At 42.4% G+C, this 24,361-nt stretch overlaps 1 protein-coding gene and 1 long non-coding RNA gene across 4 annotated transcripts in view; one reads left to right on the top strand and one right to left on the bottom strand.

Moving 5' to 3' along the window:
* The window catches only part of MORN1 (MORN repeat containing 1), a 443,783-nt gene that overhangs the window by 120,571 nt on the left and 298,851 nt on the right, over positions 1-24,361 (bottom strand). The window lies entirely within an intron of this gene.
* LOC130294002 (uncharacterized) lies at positions 1,577-24,361 on the top strand. The gene is made up of 3 exons (XR_008848354.1): positions 1,577-1,813; positions 13,344-13,471; positions 24,096-24,361. It is a non-coding gene; the product is annotated as an uncharacterized LOC130294002 (long non-coding RNA).

The raw sequence follows: 24,361 nt of genomic DNA, 5'->3' as shown, positions 1-24,361 counted from the left end.
ATTGGCACTTGGAAGGTAGTGATTTTCCTTGCAGTGATCCAGCTAGAATAACATTTTTAGGGTAATAGCCTCCTATAAAAAAAAGCAACATAGCTCTCTTCCAGAAGATAAAGAAGGGAGAATAGATACAAACTAGGTTCTTTTCTACGGCCTATAAGCTCTTGACAACATAAATGGTTAAATCATGCATCGTAATATAAATGTAAATAGTGAAATGACAAGATAACCACAGCTTGCAGACTCTAAACCATGGAGAGAAGAGAGATCATAAACACTATCTTCAATCAATGAAGAACACACTGGGAAGAGTGTAGCACGCGGCAGGGCTCACTAGGGGCTCTGCTTTGCTTAAGTGGCTGATAGCAGGCATGCAGTGATTTACATTTCCTATAGCTACTCTAGTTTACCCTGATATCTTTTCAATAACAATTGTTCTTATTTCAGCCTAGTACACAGCCTCTGGAGTCTACAAACAAGACTCCAGAAGTAATGTACAAATCTGTTTAACATTCTGGCACCATTTTCCTATAAATATATGTGACAATTTGCTCATCCTGTGAATATACATCCGCCCCTGTTGGGTGTTCAGGGTAGGTTCACTTTAAAGGGGTACTCCGGTGAAAAACTATTTTTTAAATCATCTGGTGCCAGAATGTTAAACAGATTTGTACATTACTTCTATTTAAAAATCTTAATCCTTCCAGTACTTATCAGGTGCTGTATGCTCCACAAGAATTTCTTTTCTTTTTTTTTTTTTTTTTTTCTGTCTGACCACAGTGCTCTCTGCTGACACCTCTGTATGTCTTAGGAACTGTCCAGAGTAGGAGAAAATCCCCATAGCAAACCTATCCTACTCTGGCCAGTGTCTGACAGGGATAGGGATGTCAGCAGAGAGCACTGTGGTAAGACAGAAAAGAAATTAAAAAAGAAAAGAACTTCCTCTGGAGCATATAGCAGCTGATAAGTACTGGAAGGATTGAGATTTTTAAATAGAAGTCATTTGCAAATCTGTTTCACGTTCTGGCACCAGTTGATTTAAAAAAAAAAAAATTGTTTTCACCGGAGTACCCCTTTAAATCAGTGGTCTCAAACTGTGACCCTCAAGATGTTGCAAAACGTCAACTCCCAACATGCTGGGACAGCCAACGGCTGTTTGGGCATGCCGGGTGTTGAAGTTTTGCAACATCTGGAGGGCCACAGTTTGAGAACATTACTTTGGATAAAGCAACTACCCTCTAATAATGGACCAGTATAGGCATCTACTAAACAGTCCTTTGGACTAAACCGATCACAAATGCTGGTGAATATGGTTGCTCATCATTCCCATATGTGCTCCATGCCAGTCAGTGTAGATGAGAGCACTCAATTGTCATTATTTTCCTATTTCCGAGAAGTGGGGTAGAGATGTTGTCTATTTAGCCACTGGACAGATAGGGGGAGATTTATCAAAACCTGTGCAAAGGAAAAGTTGCCCAGTTGCCCATAGCAACCAATCAGATCACTCGTTTCATTTTGCAGAGGCCTTGTTAAAAATGAAAGAAGTGAGCTGATTGGTTGCTATGGGCAACTGGGCAACTTTTCCTTTGTACAGGTTTTGATAAATCTCCCCGATAGTTTTTGGGACCTTGTAGAGTGGGCAAGTGTGTTAAAGGGCCTGTCTGTTGTTTTTTTGTTTTTAAGAAGGGTTCCAAAAAGCAAGCATAACTCACTTGTCTTATCCGCCGTTATTGCCATTTTGGCACTCACAAGGACCCCGCCCCTGCTGATCACCACTTTCTGTCCCATCTGAGCACACAGGAAATGGATACAGTAAGTAAGTGGGCATTTTTTCTGTGTGTTAATGAGCCCCTTATATCAGTACTTAATAAAGTTATATAGAGAGTGCAATTGTTTTGATAAAACATTAAAGGGGTACTCCGGTGGAAAACTATATATATTTTTTTGGTGCCAGAAAGTTAAACAGATTTGTAAATGTCAATAGTAAAAAGTTGCCCGGACCTTCTAAGTGAGTAAATAATGGTATGGATATTAAATGAGAAGATATTAAATGAATGATTGTCTGGATCGTGCTTCAATGATAATAGTATAAACAATTTATTAAAATAGGATAAATAGACTATAATTAGTTACTTCTAATTATAGTCTATTTATCCTATTTTAATAAATTGTTTATACTATTATCATTGAAGCACGATCCAGACAATCATTCATTTAATATCTTCTCATTTAATATCCATACCATTATTTACTCACTTAGAAGGTCCGGGCAACTTTTTACTATTGGCTTTTCTTTTTGTGCAATTAGGGTATAGTTGCATGCCCTAGCTTGACCTCAGTGTGTACTATTATTGTGAGCTGCACATACACCCCTTTTTTCTTTTTAGATTTGTAAATGTCTTCTATTAAAAAAACGTAACCCTTCCAGTACTTATAAGCTGCTGTATGCTCCAGAGGAAGATGTATATTTCTTTCCAGTCTGACCACAGCACTCTCTGCTGACACCTCTGTCCATGTCAGGAACTGTCCAGAGTAGGAGCAAATCTCCATAGCAAACCTCTCCTTCTCCAGACAGTTCCTGACATGGACAGAGGTGTTAGCAGAGAGCACTTTGGTCAGACTGGAAAGAACAACTCAACTTCCTTTGGAGCAGCAGCTGATTAAGTACTGAAAGGATTACAATTTTTAATAGAAGTAATTTACAAATCTGTAAAACTTTCTAGTAGCAGTTGATATAAAAAAAAAAAAATTTCACCAGAGTACCCCTTTAAGAAAATCTAGAACAGAAGAAACGTTCAGCTCATCCACTGCCGCATGCACGGAAAGGTGTGTGGTAACATCCCCCTGCTGTGCAGCTGTCTGGAAATGAAGGCACTCTGGTTGGGAAACACTGACCTACATAGTACAATCATGGCAAAGCATGACAAGGTTAGATTAGAAATTATATATATATATTTTTTGTTATATAAAGGCTTTAAAAGGGGTATTCTGGGCAAAAACATCTTATCCCCTATCCAAAAGATAGGGGATAAGGTGTCTGATTGTGGGGGTCCGCTGCTGAGACCCCCGCAATCTCCCTGCAGCACTCGCATTCTACGCGGGGACTGCGTCTCTAGTTCCGGAAACCTCCGGGTTTCCGGGACTGGGGACGTGACATCACGCCACGCCCCCTCCATTCATGTCTATGGGAGGGGGCGTGACGGCCGTCATGCTAGGGCTGGGCGGTATGAGCAAAAACGTGTATCACAGTATTTTTTTTAAGTGATGGTAGTTTCACAGTATTTAACGGTATTCCCCTCCCCCCATGTGACCTGGGTACCGCTTCTCTCCCAACACCCCCCCATCACAATTATTTATCAGCTGCACTGTCCTCCCATCTGTCCCCACATTTGTCCCCACATCATGTCACCCGCGTGCGCTCCTCTGCTCATCCTCCTATGAGTTGCGGGCCGCCAGCGCTAGAAATCTGTACTACAAATAACGTTTCCCAGGCTGCAAAAATAAACTTTAACTAACCTGCCTACGTTCCCCCGTTGCTCTGCTACCGTCTTCACTGTCCTGCGCTGTGGTCCTCTTGCAGTTACCTTGGGATGGGAAAGTCACAGAGCCGCCAGCCTATCATCGGCCGAGGCGGGACATCGCTGTGGCTGGTGATCGGCTGATGGCTCTGTGACGTTCCCATCCTCAGGACCGCAGCGGAGGGACCATGAGGAGAGACCACGTCGGAAGGTAAGTTAAAGTTTGTTTTATTTTTGCTGCATTATTTGTAGTACAGATTTCTAGCACCAGCGGCCCGCAAATCGTATGAGGATGAGCAGAGGAGCGCACGAGGGTGACATGATGTGGGGACAGATTATCTGCGCTGATAATTCAGGGGGGGGTAAGCAGAATAGCGCTCGCGGGTCAAATATGATTAGTTCCCCAATGTGGGGAAAGCGCACTGTGGCGCATAATTCCCTCATTCGAGGGGGGAGGGGCCCAACCGTTATAGCGGTATGGGCAAAATTCATATCGTGAGGGGAAAAAAATCGGTATTCGGTATGAACCGATATACCGCCCAGCCCTACATCACGCCCCCTCCCATAGACATGAATGGAAGGGGCGTGGCGTGACGTCAAGTCCCCAGTCCCGGAAACATGGAGGTTTCCGAAACTGGAGATTCAGCATAGAATGCGGGTGCTACAGGGAGATCGCGGGGGTTCTCAGCTGCGGGCCCCCCACGATCAGACACCTTATCCCCTATCCTTTGGATAGGCGATAAAATATTTTTTCCCGGAATACCCCTTTAAGTAGTAATACCAATTATTATGAACACACTTATACTAGTAAGTACATCTGCGTCGGAGGCTCTGTTACAGATTCTGTTCAGGAGGAGTGAACAAAGCCAGACGGTCTGCTGCATGACACCAACAGATCCTGAGAGACCCCATTGACTTTAATAGGGTCAATCAGATTTCCAGCTGGTGTCCATTACTGGACACTAACGGGACATAAAATACTGTATGTAGCATTTTTTTTTGTCCTTTTATTTAAAGAAATGAGGGCCCTGAACAGATGTAAGTGAAGCCTAACCAGTAAAATGAGCAGAAATATTTCACTTATATTTAGAATAAATATACTAACAATCATATCATATTACAAAAAAATACCATTGAATGGATTATTCCATTTGTCTACAAATTACGAATAATAATAAAAGTCATAAAATGGCTACTGAGGGTAAGAAAACAGTGATATGTACCAGAATTGTAAGAAGAAACTGAAATTTGGCCATTATTAATAACAGTACAGTAAGAATATGCATAGTACAAGTAATAATGGCTAATAAAATTACCATTAGTAGTAATATGGCAGTAACATGCAGAGGTCTAACAATACACAGTAACATTGTGTGCAATAGCTGGTAATCTGGCCGTCAGAAGTAGATATTACATTTAAAATAGCAGTAATATTTTAAAGGGGTAGTCCAGGATTTTTTTTTATTTGACTATGCTACAGGGGCTGTAAAGTTAGTGTAGTTCATAATATAGTGTCTGTACCTGTGTGTGACGGTTTTCTCACAATCTTATGTGATTTTAACCCCAATATTTATTTTTAACAGCATACAAAATGACTGTTGTCTCAGATTTTTCCCAGCTTGCAATGCAGCCGAGATCTGACTCACTAGTCAGCTGATGACAGGGAGCCTGTCTGCTTCAATGGGTGGAGGGATCGCTTGGTGAGAGAGAGATCAATCTGCAACTAATGCAACAGCTGTAGGCACCCTGATTGATACCACAGGTCTTTTGAATGGATGCATCTCATTTATGTTACAATGGGTGGGGTGGCTCATGTGTGGGAGGGAGGAAAATGGAATTATGGGATTTGTAGTCAAAAAAAGAAAACTCAAACAGGAAATACCAGTTCACAAAAAGCTAGCCACAGTGTTATGGTAATCTCACAACATAGCCATTTAGCCCCAAGAAAAGCGCAGATCCTTCCTAAACAAGTCCATTACTGTCTGCCAGGTACCTAATAAAATTACCTTATGGTGGATAACCCCTTTAAGTACTTATACAATGGCCATCGGTTGTAAATCCACTGCCTCATGCACATGAGCTAACTATGCATTTTACTTCCCTAACGTCCATGTATTATCATTGACCAATTTATTTTCAGGGTAAACTAGGCAAATATTTAGAATATTTTTTTTCCCCAGACCTGGCATTCTTTTGGCCACTGCCATCATACCAACATCTATACCTTGGTACATTTTATCTCCACCTACCCCTTATAGCTACAGTGCCTTGCGAAAGTATTGATCCCCCCCTTGATTTTTTTCATATTTTGTGCCCCACAACCTGCAATGAACATAGTTTGTTTGAGGATTTTGATCATTTAATTTACAGAACATACCCACAACTTTGAATATGTTTTTTTTTTCTTTATTGTGAAGCAAACAACAATTTGGACAAAATGACAGAAAAAGTCAATATGCATAACTATTCACCCCCCCCTAAAGTCAATACTTTGTAGAGCCACCTTTTGCAGCAGTCACAGCTCCAAGTCGCTTTGGATAAGTATCTATCAGCTTGCCACATCGTACCACGGGATATTTGCCCATTCCGCCTTGCAAAACAGTTCCCGCTCCTTCAAGTTGGATGGTTTGCGCTTGTGAACAGCAATCTTTAAGTCTGACCACAGATTTTCAATTGGATTGAGATCTGGGCTTTGACTAGGCCATTCCAACACATTTACACGTTTCCCCTTAAACCACTCAAGTGTTGCTTTAGCAGTGTGTTTGGGGTCATTGTCCTGCTGGAAGGTGAACCTCCATCCTAGCCTCAAATCATGCACAGAGCGGTACAGGTTTTGCTCAAGAATATCCCTGTATTTAGCACCATCCATCTTTCCCTCAACTCTGACCAGTTTCCCAGTCCTGGCTGCTGAAAAACATCTCCGCAGCATGATGCTGCCACCACCATGTTTCACTGTGGGGATGGTTTTCTTTGGGTGATGAGATGTGTTGGGTTTGCGCCAGACATAGCGTTTTCTTTGATGGCCGAAAAGTTAAAAAAATTTCTCATCAGACCAGAGCACCTTCCACCATACATTTTGGGAGTCTCACATATGCCTTTTCACAAACTCAAAACCATGCCTTTTTGTTTTTAGCTGAAAGTAATGGCTTTCTTCTGGTCACTCTGCCATAAAGCCCAACTCTGTGGAGCATACGGCTTATTGTTGTCCTATGTACAGATACTCCAGTCTCTGCTGTGGAACTCTGCAGCTCCTCCAGGGTTATCTTGGGTCTCAGTGCTGCCTCTCTGATTAATGCCCTCCTTGCCCGGTCCGTGAGTTTTGGTGGCCGGCCGTCTCTTGGCTGGTTTTCTGTTGTGCCATGTTCTTTCCATATGGTTATGATAAATATGATGGTGCTCCTGGGGATCATCAAAAATTTGGATATTTTTTATAACCTAACCCTGACTTGTACTTCTCAAAAACATTGTCCCTTACTTGTTTGGAGAGTTCCTTGGTCTTCATGTCAGTGTTTGGTTACTGATGCCTCTTTCTTAGGTGTTGAGGCTTGTGAGGCCTTTCAAAAAAGGTAGATTGAACACAGGGGACATCATTTCACTAATTATGTGACTTATGAAGATAATTGATTGCACTGGAGCTTTTTATGGGCATCCTAACAAAGGGGGTGAATACATACGCACATACCAATTTTCTGTTTTCTATTTCTAAACAATAGTTTTATTTATATATTTTCTCATTTCACTTCACCAACTTAGACTATTGTGTTCTGGTCCATCACATAAAATTTGCACTATATGAATTTCATTATGATTTTCGCATGGAAAAAAAAGTGAACGAACATAGCGAATATGCGAATTTCGCAAACATAGGGCGAATATTCGTCCATATATTTGCAAAGTATCGCTAATTCGAATATGGCCCCTGCTGCTAATCACTAGTGCTTATGGCTCATATGCCTCTAAAGGAACATCCACAGGGCTCTCATTTTAAAAGACCCACACTAAAGAGGAACAAAATGAGCACATAAAAATTGCAGGGGAAAAAAACAACAAAGCTTTGTGAGAAATATCTCATCACAGCAAAATTGGCCTTTACAAGATGATATTTATTTGCTTTTCTGTTTTTGTTTTTTTTTTTTGTTTTTTTTGGCAATTTTCACTTGCTCATTTTGCTCCTGGCCTGCACAATACCCGCACAAAACCAAAAAGAAACAAACTGACTAAATGAAAATTTTAAAGAGAACAAAAAAAAACATCTTGTAAAGGTCCAGTTTGCTGTTACAAAATATTGAGCTCAAAGCAGGATGTGATAACAGCACATATGCCTTTAAGGGAATGACCACTGGGCTTTTATTTTGAGAGACCCATACTTTTGAAATGACTAAATGAAAATTACAAAAAAAAAAAAATGTCACATGTTATATATGGGCACTAGGTAATTGAATGATGGTGATAATAAATGTATTATGGGTATCTGTAAGATCATGCAGATAGATTTCATAAATTGAAAATACCATATTTTTCGCCGTATAAGAAGCACTTTTTCTTCCCCAAAACTGGGGGGGAAAAGTCGGTGCGTCTTATACGGCGAATACACCCCTATCGCGGCGGTCCCTGCGGCCATCAACGGCCGGGACCCGCGGCTAATACAGGACATCACCGATCGCGGTGATGCCCTGTATTAACCCTTCAGACGCGGCAATCAAAGCTGACCTCCGCGTCTAAAGGGAAAGTGACACTAACCCGGCTGTTCAGTAGGGCTGTTCGGGACCGCCGCGATTTCACCACGGCGGTCCCGAACAGCCCGACTGAATAGCCGGGTTAGTGCTTACAGGACACTGGGGGGACCTTACCTGCCTCCTCAGTGTGTCTTCTCCATTTAGGGATCCCCTGTATGGCCGGCGCTCTCCTTCCTCGTCATCACGTCGTCGCGTACGTGCGTCGGCGGGCGTAACAACGTGATGACGGCGAAGGAGAGCGAGGATAGAGACGTTTAGCAGCAGGCCGGCAGCAGAGCGACGGGGACACGGCGACAGCGATGGATCGACATCCAGGGCAGCGGTGACGGGTCCGGAGCGGTGGGGACACGTGAGTATTACCTCCTATGCAGTGGTCTTCAATCTGTGGACCTCCAGATGTTGCAAAACTACAACTCCCAGCATGCCCGGACAGCAAACGGTAGTTTTGCAACATCTGGAGGTCCGCAGGTTGAAGACCACTATTGGGTTCAAAATCTTAAATTTTTTAGATTTTGCATCTAAAAATAGGGTGCGTCTTATACGCCGGTACGTCCTATAGGGCGAAAAATACGGTATTCTTGGCTTTAAGACATATAAACTAAGCATGAGCAACTTGTCAACACATGCCATGCGTCCTGGGCACTATATGAGCTGATGTAGCATAGAAATTCCCCAGGTATATGTGGAAGCATGGTAAATATTTTATATTGGATGCAGACGCGAGCTGTATGCTGGCTTTGTGTACAAACCGATGGCTTTATAATCAGCTAGTAATAAAGAAAAGGTAACCGGCATGGCCGACACTGCAGGGGATCGCTCTTCTAAGAATCTAATGAATGAGAACCTGCTGCAGGTTATAAAGATGTCCTGCTCTAGACAGCACAGAAGATCAATGCATCAGACAGCTGCAAGTGCATTAGGTGACCTAATTGTCTGGAACTCCAGCAGATCTAGCGTGTTCACACAGAGCATCAATTATATATACTGTGTGTTCCCTGGGTTAAAAGGAAGACTGCAGCCAAGGTAAACAATGCCACATTCAATCTACGGCAAGGTTGGCTACAATCTATAAAATCATTTGAAGAAAGGTGAGGAAAAATTCTCTCTCATGAAAAGAAAAAGAACATTTAATGGGATGAAGGCAACGAGTTATGGGGTGGCTGCAAATTATGTCGAGGAATTTAACTTTACATCTGAACCTTAGCTTTGACTGCACTCATTGTTTTTCAACAAAAACACAGTGATCATTTAATTATGATGTTTATTACTATTATTTTTATTATTATTTTTATCATGTAGATGGCATCTTACATTTATTTCTAAGTAAATGAATTAAATGTTTTGAGTTTGTGGTAACCACTTGTTTGTTTTTTTGTAGGCCTGGCCCTGGGCCTCCACGTGGGTCTATTTATAAAGGGATGCTAATTTGCATATCATTGAGACATTAAGGTTTCTCACAATGGTATACTGACAGCTTCTCTCTATGGACTTGCAGAGAAGAAGAAATAAAGAGTTCTAGTCCCCCCTAATAGCAATTGGGGCCAACAGTGATTGAATTTTCACATATGCCTTGGGTCGATTGGGTGGATAAGTGTACTTTTACAGCCATTTACTAGGACACCTTAATAATAGGACATTGGAAATATATTCCTATAAAACACAACCTAGGGTGGAAGATAGCCACACCAAAACATGGCATAGATTTCAGCTTCAATTTAAACCAATTTCTAACATACATTAGGGTAAATCTGTAGGGCACAGGAGGCCATAAACCTACAGTCAAGCCCCATCCACCTTTAAAAACAGTAATGGGAGAATAAAATCAGCATAAAGTTGAACATTTTTACACAAATTTGTGTCTTTCTCACAAAAAAAATATGGCAGGCACGTCTTCACAAAGTTGACTCCAAAATAACTTGGTACAAGGGCATGGCTAGGGAGGACCAGAGTGCCATTGGTTATGCAAAAAAAAAAAAACAACTATGCCTTGGCCATGGTATTTAGATGGAGGCAAGGGCTGCAAACTGAATCTTTAACCTAGCCTTGACTCTGAACCGAGGTTGTAGACCATCATGTCCCAAAAAATTTTTTTTTTATAGAAACCAGGGATGTGGAATTCCTATCGCCCGATGCCCGGGACATGCAGTTCCGGGTGCTGGGCAGCTGAATTTTTCCGTCCCATAGCCCTGCTTCTGGCTAGCAGGGCCAGACCTGACAAGCACGGCGGCGCTCAGTAGTCTGTATGGAGTGGGCTCTCGACTCGTGCCCGCTCCATACTCTGCAGCCCTTGGCTGTTCTTAGTAGCTGGGGCCCGCCGCTAATAGCCAGCATGCAGCAATCGCCATGGCTCCCTGGTGGGCTAGTGGGGTGGATCGCCCCCCAGCGTGAGGGGGAGGCAATCCATTATAGAGGTAGCCGGAAGGCTTACCTCTGTTCCCTGGTGTCTATGGCTTTGTCATTGATAGAGCCTGGCTGGACTAGGCTCCATCAATGGATCGCAAAGCACACAGATCAATGGAGTTCAATAGAACTCTATTGATCTGTTTGAGGAATCTAATGATGATTCCTCCTAAAAGTCTAATAAAGTGTAAAAAAAAGAAAAAATAAGTTTTAATAAAAGTTTAAAAGACACACATTAACCCCTTCCATGTTGAAAGTTCAAATCCCCCCCTTTTCCTATATAAAAACATGTAAACATAATAAAAATAAACATATTTAGTATCGCTGCGTGCATAATTGTACGAACTCTTAAAACATAACATTTTGTATCCCATAAGATAAATGACGTAAATGTAAAAAAAAAAATACCAAACCACAGAATTGTAATTTTTATAATATCTCACAAAAAAAGTTAAAAAGCGATTAAAAAGTCAGATCAATACCAAAATGGTACCGATGCAAAAAACAGATTATGTTGCAAAAAATTAGCCCTCATACAGCCTGGTATGCGAAAAGAAAAAGTTTTTAATTAGTAAAATATGACGGAAACTATACAAATCTGGTATTGCTGTAATCAGGCGACCTAAAGTATCAAAACATGTTAGCTCAACCACAAGGTAAATGACGTAGAAAAGAAAGGCACCAAATTTGCTAAATTATCTTTTACTATTTCAATCTCACTTCACCGATTTATATATATATATATATATATATATATATATATATATATATATACACACACCGGTATATATATATTTTTTTTTTGTTTCGGAGAATATGCTATTGAAAAATTAAAATGTATCATTATAGTAGGTAGTTATGGCTATTATAGGGCGAGGAGGAAAAAATTTGTGTAAAAGTGAAAATTGGTCCGGACAAGTGGATCGTCATGAGGGACAAGCAGTCCCATGGACAAGTAGTTTTTTATTACATTTCCACACCCCTGATAAACATATAATTCATGTTAAACTTTAACCACAAAATTTGCCAATTTTCTAATCTGTAAACATCCTGGTGATTTGTGACATCAGTTTTGTATTGTCAGATTTTTAGTGGAGGAACAATAAAGAACTCCATGTATTTTGACTAATAGTCTTGATCTTTTTAAAGTATGTATTTTATTACATTAAGCAAATTATATGAGTCAAACATATAAAAATGAAATTATCACCCTCTTAGTTCATGGCTCGACCCCTATGTGAGTCCTATTACCACCATCACGTAGCTTAAGGAAACAAGGAGAAGTTAATGCAGAAACTTATGGTGTTATATTGCCAGAGGTGGATGTCACAGTAATGTAATCATTCATAGCCCAGGATCAGATGCTACAATATTACATTTGGTAAATTCCTAATATTGTCATATGTGGCACATAAATATAATGCCACACAGAAGTATACGAATAATAAGGAATCCCGGGAAAGTGTTTAGATGCCATGACTGGGGGATGGTAAGGAAAGATTAATTGGGAACTTGCTTAAGACTTATTACAATGTATATAGTATGATATGTGTAATTCTTCATCATCGCCCATATTTTACTCTTATTTCAGAAGCACTTTATTGCTGTGTATTTAGGCCTATGGCCGCAGATTGGTTGCAAGAATTTCTGCAACTGAAGATTAGGTCCATAAATATGAATGGGGTTGTTTTTGTGGCAAGCGTATTTTTTTCTAAAAGCCCTGTTCAGATAAATAAGATAGTCACAGAATGTACCTCTTTAAAGGGGTACTCCACGGTAAAACATTTTTTTTTATTAACTGGTGCCAGATAGTTAAACAGATTTGTAAATTATTTCTATAAAAAAAAAATCTTAATCCTTCCAGTACTTATCAACTGCTGTATTATCCACAGGAAGTTATTTTCTTTTTGAATTTCCTATCCTATCTCTGATGTCATGACCACAGTGCCCTCTGCTCACCTCTGCTGTCCATTTTAGGAACTGTCCAGAGTAGGAGCAAATACCCATAGAAAACCTCTCCTGCTCTGGACAGTTCCTGACATGGAGAGGTGTTAGCAGAGAGCACTGTGGTCAGACAGAAAGGGAATTCAAAAAGGAAAGAAATTCCTGTGGAAACATACAGCAGCTGATAAGTACTGGAAGGATTAAGATTTTTTAATAGAAGTAATTTACAAATCTGTTTAACTTTCTGGCACCAATTGAAAAAAAAAAAAAAAGGGGGGGGGGGTTCTTGTGGAGTACCCCTTTAACAGCAGTTCCCTAAAAATAAAAGATACAAGTCTGCGTTTTCCCCTATGTAAAGTCTTTCAATGGGATTACTGCAGTAGCCATTTGAGAGGTTCAAGATGAAAATGGTTAGTAGCCAAGTAGTCATATTTTCTCCTGAAGCACAAATGAAGTATTACATGGCAGCAATTGAAATCAACAGTCCATTTGTGCCTTTATGTGTATTCACACTTATAGTATCCTGTGAGGATTTGATGCGCAGGATTTGATGCTGCAGATTTCAATGTAAACTAAATGACTGAACACAGTTTCAAATCCTGCGCATCAAATCCTATGCAGAACACTGTACGTGTGAATAGACCCTTACATGGAATTACAATGTAGGAGTTTTTTTTTACATTATCCCTGTTTTAGTCATCTTCTATATATTTTTCTCTTTTACCTGTATGTCCATTTGTTTTGTAAGCCAGGGAAAGAAAATGACTGGTGTCTACAGTAGATATAGCACCCACCGACTTGTTTGTGTCAGAGCTACTGCCACTATATCTTGCCAGCGCAATGCAGTGCAGACCCCTTCCAGACATCACAAGTGAGGTAAGTGGCGATGCATACACTACTGGCATACACTTGCCGCTCACCTTACTGTACTATACAGTGACCCCCCCGACCTACGATCGCCCCGACATACGATCATTTCAACATGCAATGGCCTCTCAGAGACCATCATATGTTGAAGGCAGCATCAACATACGATGCTTTTGTATGTCGGGGCCATCGCATAAACGGCTATGCGGCAACGCTGACTGCTTCAGCTGCCGCCGGATAGCCGTTTACGGTGCCCTGTGTGCTCCGGTGATGGTCTCCTACCTGTCCTCGGGGCTCTGGAGCATCCTCTTCACGATCCCCTCCATCGCCGGCGCTCTCCTTCGTTGTCATCACGTCGCTGTGCACGCCGTCACGTCATCCAATAGGAGCGGCGTGCGTGCGTAGTGATGTGATGACGGAGAGTGGAGAGCGAGGATCTCGGGGAAGCAGAGACATCCGAATCGTCGGGGACACCACGGGGACGCGGCGACAGCGATTGAGGGAAACATCCAGGGCAGCGGTGACGGGTTCGGAGAGGCGGGGACAGGTGAGTACAGCTTCCTATACATTACATTGCATGGATCCCTCAACATACGATGGTTTCAACAAACGATGGTTCATTTGGAATGGATTACCATCGTATGTTGAGGGACCACTGTGCATTCTCCAGGCTGAGAGTTTGTGATGCAGAGACCTTCCAGCTGACTTCCTTCCAGGGAGCAGAGCACCAGTGTGCCCCGGTAAATTGCAATGGATTAAGTTCTGTACGCATAGCTGTTCGCCTCACATTCACTGAACTAGGTGGCCTCTCATACAGCCTGGCAAATATGAAGTGGGGGGTGATGCCTACTGTACTGTATGCCTTGCTGCGCACACAGCAGGGAGCTGGTAGTTCTTAAGAGCCACTGGCCCACAATGCAGCATGTCTACAGAAACAGAGTAGCACGCTGCTAAATATAACAAATACAACTATGGAGTGTTAAGGTCTCAAACATCAATTCATTCACCTTAGCTCCAAGGGCCCTGTGAACGTTTCTGGTGTAAGAAAAAGCATTAAGAATTACCGTATTTTTCGCCCTGTAGGACGCACCGGCATATAAGACGCACCCAATTTTAAAGATGCAAAACTTAGAAAAAAAAGATTCTGAACCCAACAGTGATCTTCAACCTGCGGACCTCCAGATGTTGCAAAACTACAACTCCCAGCATGCCCGGACAGCCAACGGCTGGTTTTGCAACATCTGGAGGTCCGCAGGTTGAAGACCACTGGATAGGAGGCAATACTCACGTGTCCCCGCCGCTCCGGACCCGTCACCGCTGCCCTGGATGTCGCCCTCCATTGCTGTCGCCACATCCCCGTGGTGTCCCCGTCGCTCCGGATGTCTTCTTCCCCGGGATACACGCTCTCCATCGCCGTCATCACATCGCCGTCATCACGTCGCTACACACGCCGCTCCTATTGGATGACAGGACGGCGTGCGCGACGACGTGATGACGTTGAAGGAGAGCACCGCCATGCAGGGGATCCCGGCACGGAGCAGACACCGAGGAGGCAGGTAAGGTCCCTCCTGGTGTCTTGTAAGCTGTTCGGGACGCCGCAATTTCACCGCAGCGGTCCCGAACAGCCCGATTGAGCAGCCGGATTAGTGTCACTTTCGCTTCAGACGCGGCGGTCAGCTTTGATCGCCGCGTCTGAAGGGTTAATACAGGGCGTCACCGCTATCGATGGTGTCCTGTATAAGCTGCGGGTCCTGGCTGTTGATGGCCGCAGGTGTGTGACCCGATAGGTGCGTATTCACTGTATAAGACGCACCAACTTTTTCCCCCCAGTTTTGAGGAAGAAAAAGTGCGTCTTATACGGCGAAAAATACGGTAAGTCCCCATGCTCACGCATAGTCATGTTCAGTAAGCTGTATGGCAGCACACTGAGTCTTGTGTGGCTCTGTACTATAGCACTGAAAAGACTATGGCATGTTGGGTACCATATGATGGAAAAATTATCCATACATGCTGCAGCTGATAGATAATGTCACAATTTTGCTTCTCAAAGAATTGTATGGAATTCAATGGAAAAAAAAAACATCCATATGAAATTGGAGGCATACTGTGTAGAGTAGGTATAGTAGAACTGTCATTTTCTTATTGTATATAAAAAAAATAATTTGTAGTACGGCACACATTTAGGCGCGACACAATTGTATGCAGTATAGAAGGTTTATAAGAAACATAAAGAGAATTTACATACTACACAGGCAGAGTTATTTTCCTCTTTATGGCCACCTTCAGTAATAAATGCAGATCACTGCTAGTGCCCATGTAAATTATGCAAAATCACAGCAAAAATACGGCTCAATTCCTGTAATATTTTTATCCCTTATTTCCAGGAAGGATTCTTTCCTCCTGTCTCGCTAAGGTCTCCTAGACATGATGACATGTTCACAGGAAAGTTGTCATGCTGAGCTGCACAATGGGTGCTGGTCTGCTAATAATACAGAGGCAGATTATCGGATGAATGACTGAAGCAGGGGTCATCATGACATTTCCCAGAGCTTTACAGTCATAGACCTGAAAGTCTCACTGATAATGGATCCACGGACAGTGTGATTATTCCAGAGCATAACATTTAAGACTGCCTGACTGACACGCCGTGAGCCCCGAGCAGGTGATATTCTATGATTAGGAATAAGAAAAAGTCATGGTTCTCACACACTGAGGGGAAATGGGATTATAGGATATGTTAATCCAAACACTGGGGACTTGGGGTTTTCCAGAGAGATACTTATGCAGTAAAGCGGATACTAGTCACATATACTAATCCAATGGTCCCTCAAGTTACAATGACCTCAGGTGTCAATATTTTACACACACACTCGTCTTTCTTGGACTATTATAGAGCTGGACATACATGGAAGATTATTCGGCTAAACCTGCTAATTTTGGTAGGATTGTTCAACCATCTAATGTGTATAATGGAAATCTCCTGAGCCCCCCCCCCCCCCCAATGACAGATGTCAGGTAAGAGAAAAGCCAAGTATGTTGGATTTCAACGTAGTATGCAAGTAGAAAAAAAGTAGATTGCACTCACCCACTAGTGAAGTTAAAACGTCTTCTTTATTGGAACATCATTTAAAACATGCTGAGGGAAGGGGTAGAGAGATGCGGTCAGCGTGAGCTGACTGACCGGCCGAGGTGAGGCAGCGCTCCTTTCCCGGTTCAGCCCGCTTTCTCAAGCCTGCTACCAGTCACACCTGTGCGCCCATATGTACCTGGCGCGGCGGGTGACGTCACGGTCAGAAGGAAAAAAGGTAAGATGAGAAGGGGAGGAAGGAAAAGCAGGAGAAGGAAAGGAAAAGAAGGCATGCTGTCCGAGAAACGTGCAGAAAAACTACTCCCTCCTCACCCAAAACCACCGCAGTGGTACTTTCTCCGGAAGACTCATAAGTCTGCGGACTCTCCACCAGGTAGACCCATGATTGTGGGTATAGGGAGCGTTACCGAGCTACTTTCCCAGTACCTGGATTGGTTGCTCCGGCCCCTGTTAGTTGAGATGCCATCATACTTGAAAGACACGCACTCCTTCCTACAAATGATTGAAAGTCATACCTGGTCATCCGAGATTGCATTTGCTACAATAGATGTAGAGAGTCTCTACACGAGAATACCACAGCCAGCAGGAATTGAGGCAGTGAGTAGGTTCCTTAAAATTGCAAGAAAAACTGAGGAATACATTAGTTTTGTTTGTGAAGCTCTTGATCTGGTTCTTGGAAATAACTGTTTTATGTTTGGTAACGACTGGTATGCCCAGTGCTCCGGGACCGCAATGGGCACACCGGTAGAATGTAGTTTCGCCAACATCTTTTTAGCCGCCATAGAACAAGATCTGATTTTTAACAACAAAAATCTTTTTGCCCACCATATCTCCACATACGTGAGGTACGTGGATAATATTTTTCTGGGATGGAAGGGCTCAGAAGAGGACTTCTTAGATTTCATTACTTATCTTAATACAGAAAATAAAGTTTACATCAAAATTCAGTAACACACGAATGGAGTTTTTGGACGTAGAATTGGAAAAAGTGGAAGATGGAATTCTTACCAAAAGGTACAAAAAACCTACATCCTCAAATATGCTATTGCATTTTGATAGCTACCACTCCCTCCATGCGAAAAAGGGCCATACCCTATGGCCAGTTATTATGTCTACGCAAGATCAACAATAATGAAAAAATATTTGAAGAAAAAGCCACAAAATTAATAAAACAACTATCCCTGAGGGGGTATCCTGACACACTCCTTAGAGAAAGCTTAGAAAAAGTTAAAAAAGACACGCTCTACTCAGAAAAAACCACAAGCATAGAAAGAAGAAAGACTGTTTTGTTTTTTCATTTAATTTTAGTCCTGGCCGACCACATCAAAAAAACAATCTACAAATATTGGGATATTGTAGCTGCAGACCCAGAAATCAGTCCACAAGCAAAAATAAAACCTATCATTGCATTCAAACGCAGTAAAACAATAAAAATTTCCTAGTTTCCAGTACTTTTCTACCTCCAGAAACAAAAAAGAACAATAATTGGTTAACTGATATACAACTCATGGGGAATTTTCCTTGTGGAAATTGCCCATATTGCACTCAAACAAAAACAAAACGCATTCCATAGAATCGGAGGCTATGAAGCACATATAAAACAATTCATCTGCTGCAGATCTAAATTTGTTGTGTATGGACTATATTGCGACTGCGGTCATCACTATATTGGATCAACTATCAGATACCGCGAACATCTAAGATCTATTAGTACAGGCAAAGGAGCCAGCAGAATGTTCGACCACATGAGAACTGTACATGAAGGTGACCAAACTGCTCTCAAATTTATTGGTCTAGAAAAGATAGAATAAGGACATGACAGGGTTAATGCCCTCCGCAAATGCGAAGCAGCCTGGATTGCACGGACCAACGCATTAGGAAAGCTTAGCTGGAATGAAAGAAATGAGTTTAATGTTTTTCTTGTTTAACAATTTGTTCCTTATAGACTTGTATAATATTTCTTCTTATCTTTTTTAGCATTAATATTTCCCTTCCCGCACTACCTTATCCGTTCCCAGCTTTACCCCTTTCCATTCTCTCCTCCTGTTTTTCCTTCCTCCCCTTTCCATCCTACCTTTTTTCCTTCTGACCGTGACGTCACCCGCCGCGCCAGGTACATATGGGCGCACAGGTGTGACTGGTAGCAGGCTTGAGAAAGCGGGCTGAACCGCGAAAGGAGCGCTGCCTCACCTCGGCCGGTCAGTCAGCTCACGCTGACCGCATCTCTCTACCCCTTCCCTCAGCATGTTTGATATGAGGTTCCAATAAAGAAAACATTTTAACTTCACTAGTGGGTGAGTGCAATCTACTTGCATACTGCATTTACAAGCTCTGAACTATTGATTGGCACCCCCTGAAGTACATGCATTCATCACCTCTGCGCTGTTCCACGCTCCACACCGTGTCTTTAACCCCCGACATCCCAGCTTTGGTGCCTGCCTTGTCTTTCCACGCCTTAGTTGGATTTCAACGTGCCTGATCCTTGGTGAGATAAGTCACCGTCATAGACATTTGGAGGGGTTATCAAGGAATCGAAAAACAGAGCTAATTTCTGTCTCCAGGTTGGGTGTGGTTCTGCAGCTCAGTTCCATTGAAGTGAATGGAGCCAAGTTGTAATACCACACACAACCTGAAGACAGACAGGGAGCATTTTTTTTTAAATATAAATTGGCTCTGTTTTTCGATTGCTGGATAACCCCTTTAACTAGCTTTTAATGATGTATGCTTTAAATGGATACCACTCTAGCCTATGCATAATAAATCTTTTAAACAGATGCCTAGAAGCCCCCATACACAATAGAAGAAAATTTTGCCAAAACACTGATTTGTGCAGGACTGGTTAACTTTAATGAGCACAAAGGACTTCCAATTGAGATGATGTCAGAGGAGAGAAGGATCAGCCATGTTGGATTTCAACCAGTTTGAGCCTTTTGTTAGGGGAGAGGTAAGCTGCTCCCAGAGAAGTCTTCTCTCCGTGCAGAATACATTAATACCAGGCCAAGGTGAACATTCATGTGTATGGAAGTTTTGGGAACGATAGCTGTCCCCTGTATTCTATAGTGCTGTTATCTATTTAATAACTACGGTATATCATGAACAAGCTCTCAATGTATATAATAAACAGATTTGTCATATGGGACTGATGCCAGGGTTAGGCATCCATTACAGAATCCATTTACCATATTCGTTGGGAGCATTTTCCGCTCAAAGTGAGAGCTGTTTTTGGCACACAGCAGTTGAGATCTATTTATTATGCATAGTGCACCAAAAAAAAGCACAGTAAAATGTCTTGTCTGACAAAGGTGTGGCTTATCAGAAAGGGTAATTCATAAAGAAAAAGGCGTCAAACAGGACATAAATACCACAAAGTATACTTTATTAACATGAAAAAGTGACAAGACATTTAAGATAATTTAAAAGAATACATATATAGTAGTAAACATGAATCCAAAAAGTGCTGAGAGAGAAAAACGGGGGCTATGCTTGTCTGCCAGGGGAAAAGTTAAATAAATAGTGTACAATAAGTATTGACTCCCGTGGATTAATGAGGGAGGCTACGGCTCAAAGGTTATGGGTTAGATATTAGAGTCGGATCCAGCAAATATGCTCGGATCGCAAGTAAGTACGGAAAATCAAAGAGCAGATAAGGGAGCCTCAGGGGATCAATAACGCATTATAGATAGGACAAACCCTGAACTAGACGGAAATAACGAAATACTTTACCAAGTGGAGCGAGGAGTACAATGCTACAGCCACCCGCCACCCAACGTTTCACCAATGAAGGCTTCTTCCGGGGTGTGGTCAATAGAGTGTGGGGTATGTATATATGCAGAGACTTAACCAATTAAAACCAAGGACTAAAACACGTGGTATAGTTAAAGCGTCATAGTCACCCATAAATCACTGCTACCAAGCCTCGCACTCATAGCGAGGTCCGGGAGCAGATACGCCTGTCAGCGCGCATCACGTGACATCGGGAAACCGCGCCAGAGAGCTCCACAGCGTCACGAAACAACCAAGCCTCGCTTCCAGAGCGAGGCTCGGATGTACGGGCCAATCGTATATCAGGGTTGTCTCATTATCAGGTAGAGGGCCAAGCCTCGCTATCAAAGTACATCCGAGCCTCGCTCTGGAAGCGAGGCTTGGTTGTTTCGTGACGCTGTGGAGCTCTCTGGCGCGGTTTCCCGATGTCACGTGATGCGCGCTGACAGGCGTATCTGCTCCCGGACCTCGCTATGAGTGCGAGGCTTGGTAGCAGTGATTTATGGGTGACTATGACGCTTTAACTATACCACGTGTTTTAGTCCTTGGTTTTAATTGGTTAAGTCTCTGCATATATACATACCCCACACTCTATTGACCACACCCCGGAAGAAGCCTTCATTGGTGAAACGTTGGGTGGTGGGTGGCTGTAGCATTGTACTCCTCGCTCCACTTGGTAAAGTATTTCGTTATTTCCGTCTAGTTCAGGGTTTGTCCTATCTATAATGCGTTATTGATCCCCTGAGGCTCCCTTATCTGCTCTTTGATTTTCCGTACTTACTTGCGATCCGAGCATATTTGCTGGATCCGACTCTAATATCTAACCCATAACCTTTGAGCCGTAGCCTCCCTCATTAATCCACGGGAGTCAATACTTATTGTACACTATTTATTTAACTTTTCCCCTGGCAGACAAGCATAGCCCCCGTTTTTCTCTCTCAGCACTTTTTGGATTCATGTTTACTACTATATATGTATTCTTTTAAATTATCTTAAATGTCTTGTCACTTTTTCATGTTAATAAAGTATACTTTGTGGTATTTATGTCCTGTTTGACGCCTTTTTCTTTATGAATTATTCTATGTCTTGTGGCGTAGGACCTACTGTGTGGGAATTTTTTCTTTTGGTATCTCTTATCAGAAAGGGGTATGGCTTGAAATATGATGTCGTGGGCCAAAAATGTGGCCTAAAGTAAGTCAACTAATGGTTGGTATAAACTTAACCTAGATGGTGCAAACAGCCTGAGCAACTCTGATAAATATGGCGCGTGATGGCAGCCATGGGCCGCTGGATTTAATAAGAGGAGGATCACAAATGAGCAGAGCTCAACTTATGTGTGACAAACAAAAATGCAGCACATAGTAAACAACCTCTTATGTTTTTTGTGTGAATGAGGCCACAAAATAAACAATTAGGGGACATTTATCATGCCATGTTTAAGACACAAATCCTCTTAAAGGGGTATTCCATGAAAAAACTTTTTTTTTTCACATCAACTGGCTCAAGAAAATTAAAAAAAATGTGTAAATTACTTCTATTAAAAAATCCTAATCCTACCAGTACTTATCAGCAGCTGAAGTTGAGTTGTTCTTTAATGACAACAGTGCTCTCTGCTCACACCTCTGTCTGTGTCAGGAACTGTCCAGAGTAGCAGCAAATCCCCAGAGCAAAACTCTCCTGCTCTGGACAGTTCCTGAGACAGACAGAAGTGTCAAAAAGAGAGCACTGTTGTCAAACAGAAAAGAACAACTCAACTTTAGCAGCTTATAAGTATTGGTAAGATTAAGATTTTTTAATAGAAGTTATTTACAAATCTGTTTAACTTTCTGGAGCCAGTTGATTTGGAAAAAAATGCTTTTTCATGGAATACCCCTTTAAATTGCGAATTTTGTGCAGTTTGCAATTTACGCCACTTGGGGCATGAAGGAAGCTGGAAGAGGGCTTGGTCTCACATGTTGGGGGTGCATCTTCCAAAGTGACATTAGGGCTGAATTGCCACACCTAAAGGGGTTATCCACCATAAGGTGATTTCAGTACTTACCTGCCAGAACAGGGTATTTCCTATGGTTTTTGTTCTCTAAACACTTGAAAGTAGGAGGTCACTTTCCTTCCTCTCACATATCAGCTACCACACCCATTGAAAAACAGTGTTTTCTAAACAGAGGGACCTACAGCCATTGCTAAAATTGAAGTGGGACAGGCTCCTTTTGATCACCTGACTAGTGATGTCAGGTCTACACGCACTGCAACCTGGGAAATCCCGAGACATGAGTAATTTTGTATGCTGTTAAAAGTAAATATTGGGGTGAAAATCACAGAAGAATTGTGAGAAAACCGTCACACACAGGTACAGACACTATATTATGAACTACACTAACTTTACAGCCCCTGTAGCATAGTCAAATAAAAAAAATTCCTGGAGTACCCCTTCAAAGTCGTAGTAACATACACAATCTCATTAGGTGGTGTATATTCGTGCTCCAGGTGCAATGGCAACCACAGAGTTGCTGGATTAACTAAAGCTAGGTTCTGACTACGGAATTTCCGACATAAATTCAGTCGTAAAATTTCCGTCAGAAATTCTGCTTGCTAAAATGTCTAGTGTAGTGAATGGGTTTCCATTCCCAAATTCCCACTTCAGAATTTGTGAAGCGTAAAATACGCTTAGAAAATCCGCTTAGAAATTTCCGCCTGAAGAAAGGCGGCGCTCTTTCTTCAGGCGGAAATCCGCGCGGAACACATTGCATTCTATTGGAGACTGCAGTGTCCGCACAGTCCTAGCGCCGACTGATTCAGCCAGTGCTGGCCGCACTCGGAATCTCCGGGGGGGAAATTTTCTGCCTGGAGGTTCCGTAGTCTGAACCTAGCCTAAGAGGTGTAGATCTCATACTGAATCTAGTGGACTGAAAATAGGTGGAGTTTTCTTAAAGGGGTATTCCGGGCAAAAATATTTTATCCCCTATCCAAAGGATAGGGGATAATGTATCTGATTGCGGGGGGCCTGCTGCTGAGACCCCCCGCGATCTCCCTACAGCACCCGCATTCTATGCGGTGACTGCGTCTCTAGTTTCGGAAACTTCCGGGACTGGGGACGTGACGTCACGCCACGCCCCCTCCATTCATGTCTATGGGAGGGGGCGTGATGACTGTCACGCCCCCTCCCATAGACATGAATGGAGGGGGCGTGACGTGACGTCACGTCCCCAGTCCCGGAAACCCGGAGATAACTAGAGACACAGTCCCTGCATAGAATGCGGGTGCTGCAGGGAGATCGCAGGGGGTCTCAGCAGCAGGCCCCCCGTGATCAGACATCTTATAAAATAATAAATGATAAAATGTTTTTGTCCGGAGTACCCCTTTAATGTGTGGCACACTAAAACGCCAGATATAGTCAATGTTTAGTTTGGGGCCTCAGAATGAATGGTGATTTTACAGTACAGAGTCCACAAACACAATGCTGTCATAGCACGGGGGTAATAAAAACTATGATAAACGTAAAAGATAATACACGCTTCTACCACACTACAGATGTGTAACTTTGCAAATTTGCCAAGTCTGGGAAAGCTAGATGACAACTCTTGTGTTATAGCTGCCATACTGGCAGGTACCCAGCATTCCCTGATGCTAAGCAGCTGGATAGAATATTAAATAAGAAAACGACACAATTTTTTGTATTGGCGTGTGATTTTTTTCGCAGAGGACACTTCTTAAACTCATACGTTATCTTTACATTTTAATAGCAAATTACAACTTTTCTGCAAAAAAAATGCTTGAATATTTTAGAGAGGAACATGAAGAATACGGCTGCAACTAACAGACATCGTGATAATAATAGAATTAAGAACAAAGGCAACCTAGGAATCCACCCCTTGAATGCCAGAAGGGTTCCAACTGCGATGTATAGTGGAGAACTTATTGGTTTGGGGGAAGGACGCGCCGCTAGTTTCTGCAATAGAAGACTCTGCGAGAATTCTGTCTTGCTTCAGGGAAAGCATGCACAACATAAGAGGGGAAGCAAATCCAGCTGAGCGACAGAAATACTGATTCAC

The sequence above is a fragment of the Hyla sarda genome, chromosome 10 (assembly GCF_029499605.1).
Source record: "Hyla sarda isolate aHylSar1 chromosome 10, aHylSar1.hap1, whole genome shotgun sequence".
Lineage (NCBI taxonomy): Eukaryota > Metazoa > Chordata > Amphibia > Anura > Hylidae > Hyla > Hyla sarda.
Note: the sequence above shows the minus strand (reverse complement) of the source record. Positions and strands in the feature narration are given on the sequence as shown.